This window comes from Protopterus annectens, chromosome 1.part2 (genome assembly GCF_019279795.1).
Source record: "Protopterus annectens isolate FY-2018-M chromosome 1.part2, PAN1.0, whole genome shotgun sequence".
Taxonomy (NCBI): Eukaryota; Metazoa; Chordata; order Ceratodontiformes; family Protopteridae; genus Protopterus; species Protopterus annectens.
In genome coordinates this window covers 46,613,938-46,631,048 of record NC_056727.1, presented here as the reverse complement: position 1 = coordinate 46,631,048, position 17,111 = coordinate 46,613,938, and positions in this window count along the sequence as shown.

The window sequence follows — 17,111 nt, the reverse complement described above, 5'->3', positions numbered from 1 at the left end:
CGGTCATGGTGGAATGTGTGATTGCTATGGTCCATGTTATGCACATATTTGAAGACTTTAACCACTGTATATGGCATACCCATGGATTCAGGAATGCACACACTTTAAACAACCACATTACCATTCCCAGACTCCCAAACCCCACAATACCAAACACTCAAACTCATGACAGTCAAACTCCCAGAACTAACACAAACACAGAATACACACACACAAACACAGACACACTGCTACCCATCACATCCAAACAAACCATCCTACACTACGTATGGCCAGGTGGCCATGCCCCCATACACACCCCATGTGGGTGGCTGTGCCTCCCACACAACACCTACTGTAATAATCTACCTCCAAGATAGCACAAACAGACACATGAAGCAAACCCACACACACACACATTACAGTCCCCCGGAAACACACACCACACTCAAAACACACACTTACACACACTACAGCAATGAGAAACACAATAAACACAGTACCTACCTGGGACACAGCACCAGAAGCACTAACTAAATGTCCCTTAACATCGTGATAAAAGTACTCATGGTTCTAGTGTTCCGGTACTGTGGTCTTTCGATCTTTAAGCCTCGTGATTACGCACGTCGGTATGTAAAGCATTCGGTATTTGGTAGCATCCTATTTATATGTACCTCCATGGTTGTGTAGATGTTGTTAACCTATCTATATATTTGCATATATATGTATATCCATATATATCTACATATATCTCTCTATCACCCTTTCTCTCTCTATATTATATATATAGAGAGAGAGAGATAGAGACAGAGAGAATACACCTTTCATTGGGTACATGGCGGTGTATACAATTTCCCGAACTCTGCCCTTTTGTGTTGTAACCTGTCACAATACACACCTGCCATTGGTACATATCAGGTAGCTTAGTGGTAGGTTATTGTGAAGATTGTGTACATGGTTGCATGTTCTACTCCTGGCAGTGGTTGTTTTACCTCTCAGAGCAGGCACTATTAGAACAAGGGTAAATAATGCACATTTCAGTGGTTCTGGGCAGCTTTGCCCATGATCTGTGTGATATTCAGCAAAGGGTAGACCTGTGTTGCGCATATCCATGTAGTCATGTTTAAATGATGCTTACCGGCACTTACTGGCGCAAAAACCCGCTAACATGTGCTTAAATGTGCTCTAATGATCTGCATCCAACATCCATTATTTGGGACATCAGAATTACGTAACAGCCCTTGCAGGTCGTGGAACCGGAACCATGCACAAGACAGTCAGTGGCTTTACCACTGGTGCATCTGGGATATGTAAAAGTGTTATGGTGTTTTATATGTAGACTGTACTACAGCTGTTCCTCCATATTGCAAACAAATGTGTAACTCAGTTAGTTTACATATGGATGATACCTATTAATGGTATGTCCAAGTGATGCTTAATGGATGTGCTCCAGCTATGGGAATCCATGTCACAGTGAGCCACACACTGTAATGTGATATACCTTGCCACAACCATAACTGGAGAATGCTGGGATGACAGATACCTGTCATGGGTACTCCCCATGCTTTGGAACTGCATCCCTGATTACATTATATGGAGCCCCTCATTAACATACCAGGGAATCCTTGCAGAGTTGGTGGGGAACAGTGGTTACATCCCAGGGATCCTACAATTGGCTCTGCTCCACAGAGGGACAGTTAGTTAATCAATGGGGTGGCAACAGCACACACATTTTGGCTAGGATTATGAATGGCCTCTGACAATTAGGCATGCACCTACCGATGTACCTAGGAACCTATACATACAGTATCAACACATGCTGTTAGCTTAATTTACTGTTCAGGTATTGACTTACCTTTGCCAATAGCAGTTGTGTGTGCAATAGTTCGAGGGCTGCCTATGTAGGATGCACACAGTAGACCACCTACACATGACAATTTACAGGTGGTCGTGTGTGTGTGCCATCCATTTTACTGTGTTTGCAGGTGGAGAAGTGTGTCAGTCCAAAAGGGCCTACACTGTCAGTGTATGTGCTATACGTTCCCTCTTTGCCAAGGCATGGGCATATTGAGCATGCCTCCATCTGCCTACTGGGGCTGGCACAGGGTGTTCGTGGTCTGAATCCCTCTGTGCCTGTGGTGCCCTTGGCAATTGCGGTGGGCTTTGAGGGCCTTCACCATTATGTCCCTGCTGCAGCTGTTTCCGCAGGATCATATTATGTAGAATGGCACATACTATGAAGATGTGGGCACACGTGCCTGGAGAGTACTGCAAGGCTCCACCAGATATGTCCAAGCAATGGAACCATGATTTTAGCATCCCAAACATACGCTCTATAATGATTCTGGTTTGTGCGTGTGCCTCATTATGGCGTTCTTGCATGGGTGTGTGTGCATTTCTGATGGGAATCATTATCCACAGCTCCAGTGCATAGCCAGCATCCCCCACAAGGTGGCCATATGGGATGTCCCCCCGATAAATTCCTGGTACAGCTGTGAGGAATCCCAGATGTGGGAGTTGTGGTAGCTTCCAGGGCTGCCAGCACACACATCCATGATAATGCCCTGGGCACTGCACAAGACCTGGCAGTTGATGGAGTGGTATCCCTTGTGGTTTATGTAACGCCTACCATGCTCACTGGGTGGTGACTTGATATGTATGTGCGTGCAGTCTATTGCACCCAGTACCTCTGGGTAGTCTTCAACATGGTGGAAGAGGCGCATATTGCTGGCCAACTCCTCCTGAGTTCGGGGCAAGTATATATGCTCATTGGCATGTGGTAACATGGCATCCAGGAACTGGTGGAGTACCCTGGATGCTGATGCCTGTGAGATCCCCATGATATCTCCAGTTGGCCTTTGAAAGGTACCTGTGGCTAGTATTCTCAAGCTTACAAAAACCTTCGTGTCCACTGGGATGGGTTCCTCTTTGTTTTTTCTGGCTCTGAGGCATGGCCGGCACAGCTCGACGATTTGCTGTATGATGTCCTTGTCCATCCTGTAACACTCTACTATCTCCAGATCATCTAGCCCCTGGTAGGTTACCCTTGGTCTGAACACTCTTCTCCTCCTCAGGTGCCTGAGGTGGTTGTCAGATTCATCCTCCACACCACCTTCAGTCTCCAACACATGCTGATGAATCACAGCTATGGCAGCTCCCAACATGTACATTGTAAAAGTTCCCCATCTGTTTACACCAATGGTGCAGTGTTTGGGAATACACGAGTGTGTGTGAGGTGCCCTCACACTTTATACTATTGTGCTTTGGAAGCTGATGATGTCATAGGGTGTGTATGTACAATCCGAGCTGCAGAGTATCTTACTTATGTGTTTTACCGCAGGTGCTGCTATTGTAGTGCCTTTGGTGTTGAATTACATTTGGCTGCCGTGGATCACCTCTTGTCCTTGCCTTCACTTTTCAAACCAATTCCCCTCCCATTGTTAGGCATGCATCCAGCAGCCTGCTTTCTTGTTTTGTACTTTCCCAACCCAGGATTATGTTGCAAAATGTGTTTCATAGCCGATCTACTGCAGGTTTGCTTTGCTCTGCTGTGACAGTTCTCTTTTCTTTGCAATCCGGCACCTCCCCTTTCCTGTTCTGCAGGTTGCTGCTAGCAGCATTATTAGCTACCGTCAATGGCCCACTGTGAGTTAATAGGTGTTAATTACTCAGTTGTACTCCAATTACTCTACTGTGGCATTTCCTTATTGTCTTCCCGTAACCTTCCTGTTTCAGCTGTGATGCATGCCGCGCACAGCCGTTTACCGGGTTTCGAGTATGTTGTCATCCACGTACACATGCGCTTTTGGTCATCTTGTGTGCTCTCAGCTAAGCAAAGCTATGGCTACATCCACACCCCTATCCTGTGGCTTTGCTTAGCAAGGGGCAACCCGGATTAGCTTTGCTCCAATGTGCTTACAGCCAAGGTGGCACACCCCTCTGCTGATGTCATGTATACCACCAGGCCACTCCTCGGTATTATACTGCTATGCCGTGTGGTACAGCCTTACGTCGGAAAGGTATTTGCGATTCAGTATTGCTTGCCTCATTTGCACAGCATTGAATACTAATTCATAGTTACCGTGCCAAATACTGTCACAGACCCTTAGCAACCCTTGCGCCTTGGTTGTGGTGTAGAATGCATACCATTGACTATTATGGCAAAATCATGATTTGTGTTACATTGCAATTTTATGACATCTATATATATTTTCCTTGTGTTCCTGTTGGCGCACACATGCCCTGCGGTTGTACTTTGTGTTAGTGTGTCCATGACATTAAATGTTATTTTTTTATGTGTCGTGCATGTTTTTTTATGCCATTGGCTGTATATTTAGCCATTGGCATATGTTAACTTTGTAATACGTACGTTTGGTCCGCTTTCATGGCTCCGATGTTCTGTTTGAAAAAATGTAAACCTTTTTTTTTTTTTTTTTGGTTTACATTTCTGTATGATTACGCTACACTTGCACCACTTCATGGATTGCTATGTACCTTCATTTGCATGCTGCACTACTGCACATGGGGTGATTAGCATACATGCGCCAAGAGCTGCACAGATCTGGCGAACGCTGGTAGTGCACGTGGAATCGGATCGTACTTGAATCACTCGGCGGCTATATTTGGCATTAGACTGCCTATGCTATGCCTGAGCCTGGTGCAAGCTTCATGAATCCCGGGGGCTGTCTTGCAGGTAATGGAATGGCTATCCTTCCTATTGTGGTATCTCTCCCCTGTGGTCCAGGTGGAGCCCTGATAGTCAAATGGGTATAATCGGTTTATTTATTTATTTGCTCTTTTTATTTTTTCCAAGAAAGTCTGTCTGTGAACTGAAATGCCCATTTGCAGTGGAAACCTTGAGAGAAAAGCTCCAAAACAAGGACAGAAATACATTTTTTTATCAATTCAAAAGAAAAATGGTCAACAAACATTATTTGCAAAGTATTTCAAAGCAAGTGGTCAACAAACGTCATTTACAAAGCATATCAGATTAAGGAAATACATATTTTCTAGGTATTGACAGCAGAATCAAAAATGCTATATTAATATCCTTGCATAGTATCCATAGTGGACAGAGTTAGGATTGTATACTTCAAACTGCATGTATGGTACAGTTGCATAGGTTATTAGTTGGAAGGCCATATTTGAGAGTAGATTTGAATTGTTGCAGGTATTTAAAACACTGAGGTGTTTTTAAAGTTTATTCCATGCTTTGGAGATGGTAACAGACTATAGTGAGTCACTGTAATAATTATTAGCAAACGTTGAAGTTCTAAGGATCTTAGAGTTTTATTTTGTACATGCCATTGGATGAGATTTGACAGTGCTGGTGTTTTAAGTGCACTAAATTTCCTTAGGAAAATGTGCCATTATGTAGAAGGCATTCATAGTGCTTGCTCAGTCCTGTGGAGATTCTAGAAAATGGATACTCTCATCTACATGGGCCAAGAGTATATTGATGAACTGCTGCAGTATCCTTGAAGCAGAAGCCTGTAAGATACCGCAGGTGCACACAGTTTTTACCTATGTATTTGCAAGAAAAGGGCAGTCACTTATTTCCCCAATTCCAGTTTGTTGGTCATACAAGATCACCACAGCCCTTGTAATTAGCCCACTTTATATGGGTCAAGCAGCTACTATTCATCTAAGTAGTAATGGAAAACACTTCTCCTGTATCTTCACTCCAAGGCTGGAAGTACTGCTCTCCACATGGGTTTGTGGAATGATGTGAGCAAGTAGCTGCCAGCAGGATACAGCAATGCTAAGAGCAAAACCAGGCATCTTCACTGATTGCAAAGTGACTGCAAAAGATGCAGACTGGCTTTTCATATGATACAATGCACTTGCATAACAAATTGTGACGAATGATTGCAAACGGTATCACTAATAGCTATGGACATGGCTTAGCCACATCTTTTGCAAACATTTCTAATTTGCTACACATTATGTAGTCATTTGCTTATAAATTTCTTTAGGACTTTATAAAAGTTACATGTAAGTGCAGCTCGTGTCTGTGAATCGCATTTTACTTTTTGTTGGGTGGAACTAATGCACCTACCAACTGTGTAGTTATGTAAAGACTATGAATACCATCTAAAACCCTAAAGTTTACTTGAAAAAAAAAAAATAGATAAATAACGGGGAAAAAAATGGAAATCAGTGTGTCATTTGCAAAACAAAACAAGTATTTTGTACTGTGGATTTATGGAACTCATTTTGGTACTTGTTTTAATTTAATATATGCCAGACTGTGCCACAAACAAAAGCTGAAACACAAAGTCAAACAGATACGTACACACAGTCACACAGACATGTGTCTATGTGAATGTGTGTGTGTGTGTGTGTGTGTGTGTGTGTGTGTGTGTGTGTGTGTGTGTTGCCTCATTTGCATGGCATTGTTTGCGTGTGTGTGTGTATGTATCAACATCTTGTGTGATGTGAGTGGGTAGTATACTTATACAAAAACGGGAATGGTGCACCCTATATAAATGTGGTACCTGTCATGTTTAAGGTTAGGAAGTATACAGTGATTAAACAACATCTGTATGTATTTCCTTAATCTGATATGCTTTGTAAATGATGACTGGCTGCATGATTTGCCAAAGTTACCAAGAAAGGCAGCCGCAGCACAAATTGCTTTGTCATCATTTTGCACATCAAATTCCTCTGCATAACAAATACTTATTCTTCTGTGCAGAAGCATTCCTTCCGAAGCCATTTTGTGAAAGGAATCCACAACTGCAAGTGCAAAACCGAAATGAGCAATAATACAATGCTTCCATAAATGAAACTGACACACGACAATGGCAAGAATCCTAAAATATCTTCTGTATTTTCATATAATTCTTGCCGATAATCAAGTCTTGTGCTGAACCTGCAATCCTTTCATTGTTTAGAAAGTGTTGTGTGTAGGTGTTACCTATCATTTAGTGCATCAAACTATACATTTTCTTCAATAACACATTCTTTTTAGCACAGAGATGCTTAACTCTCCCATAATTTGAGTTTTCCAGTAGGCAGCTTAAGTGTGGAAATGCAATAATATGTTTTAGCTTGTTTCTTTAATGATACGTAACAAGACTAATGCAGTAGGCTGGTAGGCGTTAGTGTGCACTAAAAGCTGAATTAAAGTTTTATGTGTCAAAGCATATAATAAACCACTTTCTCCAAAGAGTAAATTGTAAACAACAAATTTGGTCTCATTGTTTAGTAAAACCTGTTCTGAAATATTTGTGTGAGACTCATTCATCAGAAGTCACACCCTTTTACAGAAGACTGAGCAAAAGACAATGTATGAGGATTTGCTTTAGATAATTAAGCTGCATTTAACTTGTAATACTGTCACTATAAAATGCTGAGCAAAATGCAAATTCTACGAGTTTTGTTCTTCATGTGCCTCACTGTGCTTTAAATTGTATTGATTTGTATTTAAACAATAACACAAAGGAAGATCAACAATAATCTGGGAAGACAAAGTACGTGCGATGAGACTACACCAGGTCTGCTAGTGAAGGTTAAATGTACACAGCAGTTACAATTACATTAAAATAAAGGCATAATTAGTCATGCTGTCTTGCGCAACTCAAGCAAACAGATATCAAATGTTCATAACCTTTCTGAAAAATATGTTCAGTTATTCATAATTTAGATCACTGTTGCAGTAGCCTTAGCTTTTGTGTCCTTTCCCCTGCCACTGTCCAGCTTTCAAAACTTCAGGATACTTTCCATACACTCTAACTTTTAGGAGCTTGAGCTCCATATAAAGACGGTTAGAGTACCATTTTTTTAAAAATTTGTAATTCTTCTACCACTTTATTGCTAAGGATTTTAAGCTGTCAAGCTCATATGTTTATTTTATCACTGATAACATCCAAAATTTAATTATTAACATTCTTTCCTCTGAGTAAAAGAAAAAAAATGAAATGCCTCACTGATACTTTGTATTACTATGTTTGTTTTTTAAAATGCTTATGATGCTGCTGATTCTGTTTAAGTCAAGAATCAGAAGACTGTTTTAGCCTCATTCTCAACTCTTTCCTGAAGAATTTAGAGGTGAAATTTTGAATTCTCCCTTACACAGAGCATTCTGATTGACCCACAGCAAAGGTGCTCAAGAAATGTGATGAAAGGGGGAAGTTGATCTTAAGGCGGAAACAAGTATTTCACCCTTCCTTTTTTAAAGCAAATAGGTTTCCCTTCCTCCTCAGCTTCCTTTTTCAATAAGTAATTTTATCAGCCCTAAAGCAGGTATTTAAAAAACAAAGGGAATGTTGTTTCAAAAAGAAAGGAAAATCCTCTAAAAGCAAGGACCAACCTCCAAGTCTGCATGACTATTTGTCTGTTAAGAACCCCTCGGTCCCACCCTGCAACTTCTCCAGATCCCTGATGCTTCAACTTCCTTTGACATCAGACTGTGAAAGAGACCAATGAGTTTTAAAATTAATTCTGGGTGATTATACTTGGTAAAGGAGAGCCCCTCTTCCTATTCCAAAGGATTCCTCCTTGCCCTGTGACCCAAGTCTCCTTGTTTTCTCCCATTCTGGGGCAGATGACCCCCCTCCCCCCATCAGAGGGACACAGGCTTTTATTCAAGGATTTTTCTGGCATCAAAGAAGTAAGGATGTTGGAAGCCTGTGCTGGACCTTTCCTTTCTAAATCATTTATCAAGAATCTAGTTGGCAGAATGGTTAAGGTGAAAAACACATGACATACACACAAACTAGTATAAAATAATCAGGAAAGGCAGTAGTCGAGTCAAATGCTGGATTGTATTTATTAAGCACTTTTCATTTGCTGACCAACAGCAAACTTCTTCAGATAAAAATACACCAGTTACGAAGAATCTTATTTAAAACTGTGAACAACATCATGTGACAAAAATCTCCAATCATGACAACATTTCACTTAAAAGCTCTCTCTTAAAATCTGATTACCATAGAAACTTAATACATACTAGCAAATAAAGCTCATGCAGACTGGGTTTCACTAGGAATTGCTGCTAAAAAAAATCTACATTTAAGTAGCTTACACTAACATAGATCTCACTAGGTCGCATCTAATAAACAAGAAAACAAAAACGTAACAAGTTAGTGAATAAGTAAATTCATAATTTTACTTGATACAATGTACTTCGATATACTCGATATACTACTATCATCATCTTTGCAAGCTCGTTATCTTCAAAAAACAATTAATAGAGCGAGTCTCATTAATGCCTAGAAAATTATAAGCATTTAGATAAATTTGCCAGAACAGTTCTTCTAAATACAAAGACATAGGGCGACCCCTGATGTCAAAAGGTGTCTGATCAATGACTTTATATTTAAACTTATGTTCCTTATATATTGAAATGTGTTTTGCTAAGGCATTTTCTGTTCTACATCTAGTGATGGCATATTGATGTTCGTAGATATGGTCACGGAGGCTTCACTCCATTTTGCCAATGTAGAACGTTGCACAGCACTGGCACTTGGCTAAGTAAACAACACACTTAGAATTACAGTTGAACGTCTGAAACCTAGCCTGCATGAGCTTTATCTGCTAGTATGTATTAAGTTTCTATGGTAATCAGATTTTAAGAGAGAGCTTTTAAGTGGAATGTTGTCATGATTGGAGATTTTTGTCACATGGTCTTGTTCATAGTTTTTAAATAAGATACTTCGTAAGTGGTGTATTTTTATCTGAAGAAGTTTGCTGTTGGTCAGCAAATAAAAAGCACTTAATAAATACAGTCCAGCATTTGTCTCGACTACTGCCTTTCCTGTTTGTTATTTTATAATGGTTAAGGTCTTTGCCTCTTATGCCATAAGGTGCAAGGTTTGATCCTGACATCTGACCAAGGCCTCCATGAACTTTACATGTTCTCCCTGTGACTCTGTGATGCTGCTCTCACCTGCTAAAAGCATGGCAAGTGTTCCCATCTCAAACTCACCCAAGAATGGAGTTGTTGGCATTAGCACAGATGCTAGATGGTGTCCTACAGAAGGAAGAGATGTATAGAACAACTTTGGGCATCTACTGTGGTGTGCAGTATCCTCAAGATAGGAGAACATGGGTCATAAACTGCATGCTGTGGCAGGGCTATCATTAAAGGAATGTGGTTGGGATGAAGTCCTGCCAGGGATGCTTGCTATTGGTGGGTGCAGGCTCACAGCATAAACCACTGGTTACTACAATCAGCTGCAAGCAGTGGTTAGAGAAGGCTCTACGGACAACAGAGACCAGACTGAAGATCTGGAAGTTGACTGGAGAGAAAACACAGGAGTTCAAGGAATTACTCAGGGCTTTAGCACCTCAAAAAGAAGAGGAAATAGATGGAAAGCAGTTTGTGTGGACTACAGTCTAGCTAGGAATGGAAATAAGGCATAGAAGGAAAACTGCTGGTGGAATGCAGAAGTCCAAGAAGTCAGCAAAAGAAAGAAGGAGTGCAGTAAAAAATGGGAGTTAGAAAAGACAGTCCAGGCTAGGAAGGAATACTGGTTGACTAACAAAGAGACTAAGAAAAAGAACAAAGAACTAACAAGACATCAGAGGCACTCTACCAACTTCTGGAATATGAGTCAGTAGATGGCACAAAGAAACTCTATCAGGATGCAAAGCAAAGCCAGAAAGATAAAGAAGATAGTCAGACACCCTCATATGGGATGCCAGCAACAATCTTCTCACCAGTCCACAGTCCACAGTCTATCAAAGGTAGATGGAAGGAGATCTTCCAGTAGCTTCTGAATGAAGAAAACCTTACAGAAGCTGTACTGCCTCAGACACAGCTTACAGTGAAATAAGAGGAGGAGCCCACCATAGAAGTAAGAACATCACTAAGGAAAATGAAGTCTTGGAAAGCAGCAGGCTCAGAAGAGATCATTGCAGATATGAAAAAGATATTGGGTGAGATAGGGAAGGAATGGCTCCTGAGAGTTCTCATAGTGGTATGGAGTGAAAGGCATATCACAGATGAGTGGAGAAAAAGCACACTAGTGCCGCTATTCAAGAAAAAAGGGGACCTTCACAACTATGGGCAGTACAGAGGTATTAACATCATATCACACTGCATAACAGTTCTGGAGAAGGTGATTGCCAAATGAATACAGACAGTGGGAGAAAGAAAGATTAGAGATGAGCAGCTCAGATTAGGATACAGCACAACTGACCTACTGTTTCAGTAAGACAGTTAGCTGAGAATAATTTAGAGATGGGGAAAAGAGGCCAACTGGACATTCCTAGACTTGGAGAAAACATATGACACAGTCCCAAAAAAGCAGACTTGTGCAGTCCTGCTCTGGTTTGAAGTCCCAGAAACACTGGTAGAATTAGTGCAATGTATGCAGAAGGACCTAATGACTCAAGTACGAACAGCATTCAGTCTCATAAACAGGTTACCAGTGGGTGTGAGGGTGCATCAGGGTTCAGTTATGAGCCCACACTGCTGTTCATACTGGTGATGAACTACATTAGCAAACAGGCTGGAGGGGACAGATCAGTAAAATTGTTGTTTGCAGATGGTGTGGTATTACAGGCAGACTCTGAGCAAGAACTTCAGCAAAGGATAGGGGAAGGTAATGCCACATGGGATGAATCTGAGTACAGATAAGACAGTTGTAATGGCAGCAAATGGGGAAATCAGAAGAAGCTGAAAAATGAGATAGAAGGGAAGATAGTGTATGTAACAGGTTAACAGCTTCAAGTATCTGGGAGTGGTGGTGGAGGCTGAGGGAAGTCTGAATGAGGAGGTCAAAGCTAGAATCAATGGGATTACAGACAGATGGCACAGAGTGTCAGGTGTAGTATATGACAGAAAAATGTCAAAGAAGCTGAAAAGTAAGGTGTAAGAAACAGTGGTGCAACCAGTACTACTGTATGGTACAGAGGCCTGGGCAGTAAGGACAGAGCAGCTGAGAAAGCTAGAGGTGATGGAGATGAAGTGCCTGAGATGGGTGGTAGGATGCATACTGTGGGACAGATGAAGGAATGAGGACATTAGAGCAGAAGCCAAAGTAGGTCCAATTGCAGAAATGGTCAAAGAGAACAGATTGCAGTGGTTTGTGCACATGTGTAGAAAAGCAAAAGACAATCTGGTGAAGGTGATTTGGGACAGACAGGAAGAAGGCAGGAGGAAACACGGGCATCCAGCAAAGAGGTGGGTGGATTGAGTGAGAGAATACATACAGCATTCAGGCATGAGTGTCAAAGAAGGTAGGCGAGTGACATTGAACAGGAAGAGATGGTGACAGTTAACATGGCACACCAATCCCATGTAGAAAATGGGAACAGTTGATAATGAGGATGATTGTTAAGATTCCAAAGTTCAAAATGCTTTCACTTCATTCTTTTACCTCATCTCTATTGTCTAGCTTTGATAAAGCTAGATTTAAAAGATGCTTATCCTCACACTCCCATTGTCAAGCTGTTCAGATTTTGTGAAGATTTTCTTTGTATGACTTACTTTAACAGTTCTCTGTCTTACCCTTAGGACTTTCCACTGCATCAAAGGTATTCACAAAGAGTCTGTTTCCATTAATTGCTTATTACAGACTTCAAGACATTCACGTTTCCAAATTTGAATAATTATAATGTTTGTGGACTCTCCAGATGTCAAAAGTGTTTAACAACTGTTCAGAATCTTTTACTTAGTTTGTGTTTTCAAATTAATTTAGAAAATCTCTTGTCCCTTCTGTCAGAATTGTATTCATGTGATGTCTGATGGATTCTGACCTGGGAAGAGGATTTGTTCTTTCAAACAAATTAGAGACATTGTAACAGTTCTTCTTGAGTTTCTCCACTCAAATCCAGGGATTTGCAAGGATATTTCTCGTGATATTGTGGTACATGGCATTGCTGATTCTCCTGTTTCCCCTGGCCAGATTTCATATATGAAGGATTTGGTCATACCTCAGGTTAGTCTGGACACAGTGCCTTCACCCTTTGTCTTTTTGGATCTTTGATTTGAGATTTGTAGGAAGTGAGATTCTCTGGTCAATAGAACAGATCTCTTGCAATGCAATCTGTCACTACAAATGATTCAGACCTGATGAGGTGAGCATTCTCCACAGGGGTGAAAGTGCAAGATCTATGGAACCCTCACTAAGGGCAGAAGTGCATAACTGTAAGAGAGATCTTGGCAGTGACCACTGCTTTAAAAGGCTAAAATAATCTCTGGTCCTCAGGACCTCTGCAAGTTTATACAGACAACACCAAATTGATGTTGTACATAAAGAAACATAGGGATACCCTCTTTGCAGACTTGCTATGAAAGCCTTAGAGATAGCACTGCAGATCAGTGTGAGTCTTCAGGCTTTATACAGCCCATCATAGCACAACTAGATTGTAGACAAGCTAAGCAGGATCAGGACAGACCCCCACAAATGCAAACATCATCCTGCAGTTTTCCAAGAATTGATCCAACTGTGGAAAACACCTCGAGGAGATCTGCTTACCTCATCTCAAAATAAAGAACTTTAGAACTTCTGCTCCAGGACTCCTTGCAAACAGGCTTAAAAGACAGATGCTTTCTCATCACATAGATAGGATTGTCCCTGTATGTTTTTCCACCCTTTCTGCTTTTATCCAGGGCTCTTCTAAAGATCCTGAAGTACTCTCCAAGAAAGTGACATAGTTGTGCACTGACTCCATTTTAGCACAGGAAAAAGTGGTTTTCCTTTTTTTTTTTTAATCTGCCCAGAGGAAATTTATACAGGCTTTCCCACAGACTTGATTTGCTCACACAATACAGGGGCTGTTTTATGCACCTCAAGATGTAAACTTTTCAGCTCACTGTCAGGTGATAGAGTGTTTATGCCTTTTACAATCCTTTTTCTAAGGATGTGCAGAAGGTGCTAATGGAGGTAAAAAATGCTATTAGAAAATAATATATGTGCAAGTGAAGAAGGTTTTCTTTTTGGTGCCCGTTCAAGAACCAGGACCCTGTAAAGGCCCAGCTGCGGCTTGTTCTTGATTTGTAGTACAAGTTGCTGTACCTCAGCCTTTCTTATTCCTTTATCAAGGTTCGTTCATTGGCCATTTCTGCTTGTCTGCCCTTAGATGTCTTTTTTCTAAACCTTACCAAGTTAAACAGTTTTTAATTGGGAAGTTGCGTATTTGCCCTCCTATGAAATAAGTGGCTCCTCCTTAAAAGGTTGCTATTTTTTTCTATTTGAACCATCTCATCAGGCTAAATTGAGGTTCTTAACATGGAAGAGTGTTTTACTCATTGTTCTGACCTCTGCTAGGAGAGTAACTGAGTTAAAATCACTTAATGATGAGTCAGAGGATCTCTTTGAAAACGAACCCAACATTTACTCCTAGAATGTCTAAAGAGTTTGCGTTGAGCCAGAGTATTAATCTCTCTGTCTTCTTCCAGGAAACAAAAAACAAGATAGAAAAGATTCACCACACTCTAGATGTCCATAGGCAGCTCAGATATTACCTGGAGAAAACTTAAGTTTTCAGGAAAGTTGATCAGTTATTTTATCTCCTATGAAGGTAAGAAGACAGAAAAACAAGTATTAAATCAGACTGTTTTCAGATATTTGTCATATGCTATGCTATTATCTTTTGTTATACTCATCATAATAAACCACGTTCAGACAGGATTAAGGCTCATTCTACAAGGGCTTTGTCTTTTCAGTGGCTTTCTGGAAAGAAGTGAACTCAATTAAGTATTCTAGAGGCTGCAGTGTGGTCATACATGCATACTTTTACAAAGCACTACAAACTGGATTCCTTCTCCAGGACTAGAACAGGCTTTTGTAGGCACATTGTCCAGAGGCTCCTAGATTTTGCGTTTAATGTATAAGCGAACTTATCATGACAGTAGATGTTCATGATCACTTGGGCAGTAGCCACCTCTCTCTCCATCCCCTTTATTTTATCTGTTTTTACTTTTGTATTACCAGGGAGTAGAAGTGTTTACCACTGCGTATATAGTTTATCATTAGGTGTGTTTTTTGGTATTATATTTTCAGGGCTCTTGCCTTTCTTTTTTCTAGGCCAAAATAAATAAATAAATAAAATTAAAAAAAAACTTGAAGAACTTGGCAGTCTAACTGTCTTTATCTGGAGTGCTTAGAAGCTCCTCATGCTTAGATCACGTGGAAAGGATTCTAAAGCTTTTGAAAACTGACCAGTGGTAACTTTAATAATGATCTATTGGGACATCTACTGTTATTTCATGTTACTTATACAACTGTGCTTTATATGTTGCCATATAATATAATGTTAAAGAAATGAGTCACCTTTGGAGTATTTTATATTTTTTCTTCCATTTCTTTTTTGGAAGAAGCTAGTAATTCCTCTGTGAGTACCTGCTGATAAATGAGACTCACCAGTACAGTCAAAGAAAAAAACTGAGACTTACATATTCATTTACATTAGTAATAACCTATACATTTAAACAAGACCTAATTGAATCCACTAATGGACTTATAAGCAGTGGAAAGTTTAATAAGTTTTATCATGGCATATGTCTTACCACTCTGTCTACCAATGTCCTTTGTTCTTCAGGAAAATTTGGCAGATTGTTAGAACAAAAAATGGCTGCTGAAGAATCCTTTCTGTGTTGTGTCTATATTAGTGGGGAAAAAGAAAGTAGTATAAGTCTCCACATTTCTACATCTTAAGATAATGTTATAAATATATGTAATTCTTTTAATTTTACTATAGAGCAGCACCCTGACTTAGCAGCTAAAAAAGATTATTTCATGCTGTGCTGTGCTGTAGAGAAAAATCTACCATCTAATAATTACTAACTTTCACCAAAAGTCAGGGGTCACAGGAATCAACTCATGTATATTTAAAACAGATGAAACCTAGCACTAAAATTGCAACCTCAACTAGCTGTATGGCTTGCTAGTCAGAATTATAATTGTTTGCGGCATAGTAAATGATAAATTGAAAAGTAAACTTCTAACCGAATGAGATTTAACACTTGACAAAACTGAATGTGTGCACAGCAGATGAATTATTGAGCAATTAGATGAGAGAGATTCCAGAGGAAAAGGATACATGTGAAATTAAACCAGGCATAAAAATTGTTAAAATTATACACAGAGTCTGCCGGTACCTATAATTATCACTATATTGACAGATTATACATTAGTGACAAAAGTGTTAATGTTAAGGGTGATACTGGTGCAGAGTGCAAGAATTTGGATTAACACACATTTAGATATTTAGGTTTACACAGCAAGAAAAATGTTCAAATTTTATGTTGCTATCTTATTCAGGTCATAAACTAACTTGAGTGGGTCAAAACAAGCTATGCCAAGTTTAGAATAATTTATTTCAGACTGTGTCATTATGACATCTCAATCATCTTAAGAACATTTTTTTTTATAGTTGGATACAAAAAGATCTACAAATCATGTGCAGGTGTACTCTCAGAATACCACAAAATAGTATGCAGTCATTGAAGGCAAACATCCACAGAATCATCACGTCAAACAACCATGTTTATGTAGAGTATATTTAAGATAATTAATGCCAACATTTGCACAATCATTTGGAGTGGGTGATTTATATTCTTATGAAAGAGACAAATTCTACATTTGAGCAGAAGAGCTAAAAAGCATTTTAAGAAAACATCAGTTCTATAATGAAAAATCCAGTGCACAAAGCTAATATAAAGGCATATGCACACATAAATGAAAGGTCTGATTACAAATGTAATATTTTTGAAAACAATTTTCAAATAGTTTTTGCTTGCATTCTTTGTCAGTATAATGTACAACTAAATAAAAAGATTTTACCAGTGGCAATCATACCAAGAAGATTTGATGTCACTTGAAGGCAAAAACATGGAGAGTGAATTAAAGTGTCTGGAGCAACCAAATGTAATTGCAAAGCAAAAAGAAACTACTATGTTAGTGAACAGCATATTAACAATAGTTAAAACAGACCAAATCAAAACTGCAAACATTTCCAAAATCTACAAATTACAATAATAAGGTATCGTTATCCACTTAAGACTGTTGAAGAGGTTGTCTCCATGATGCATAGTGTTAGCCATTTTCCAATACTTGTTGCTAACCAAAGTTTCTTACAAGCTGAATGTGATCCTGGCAGTTCCAATGAATAATGCATTCAACCCACCATCAGGGGCATTTAGATATCTAACAATAATGTTTAAATGCCTTTATCAT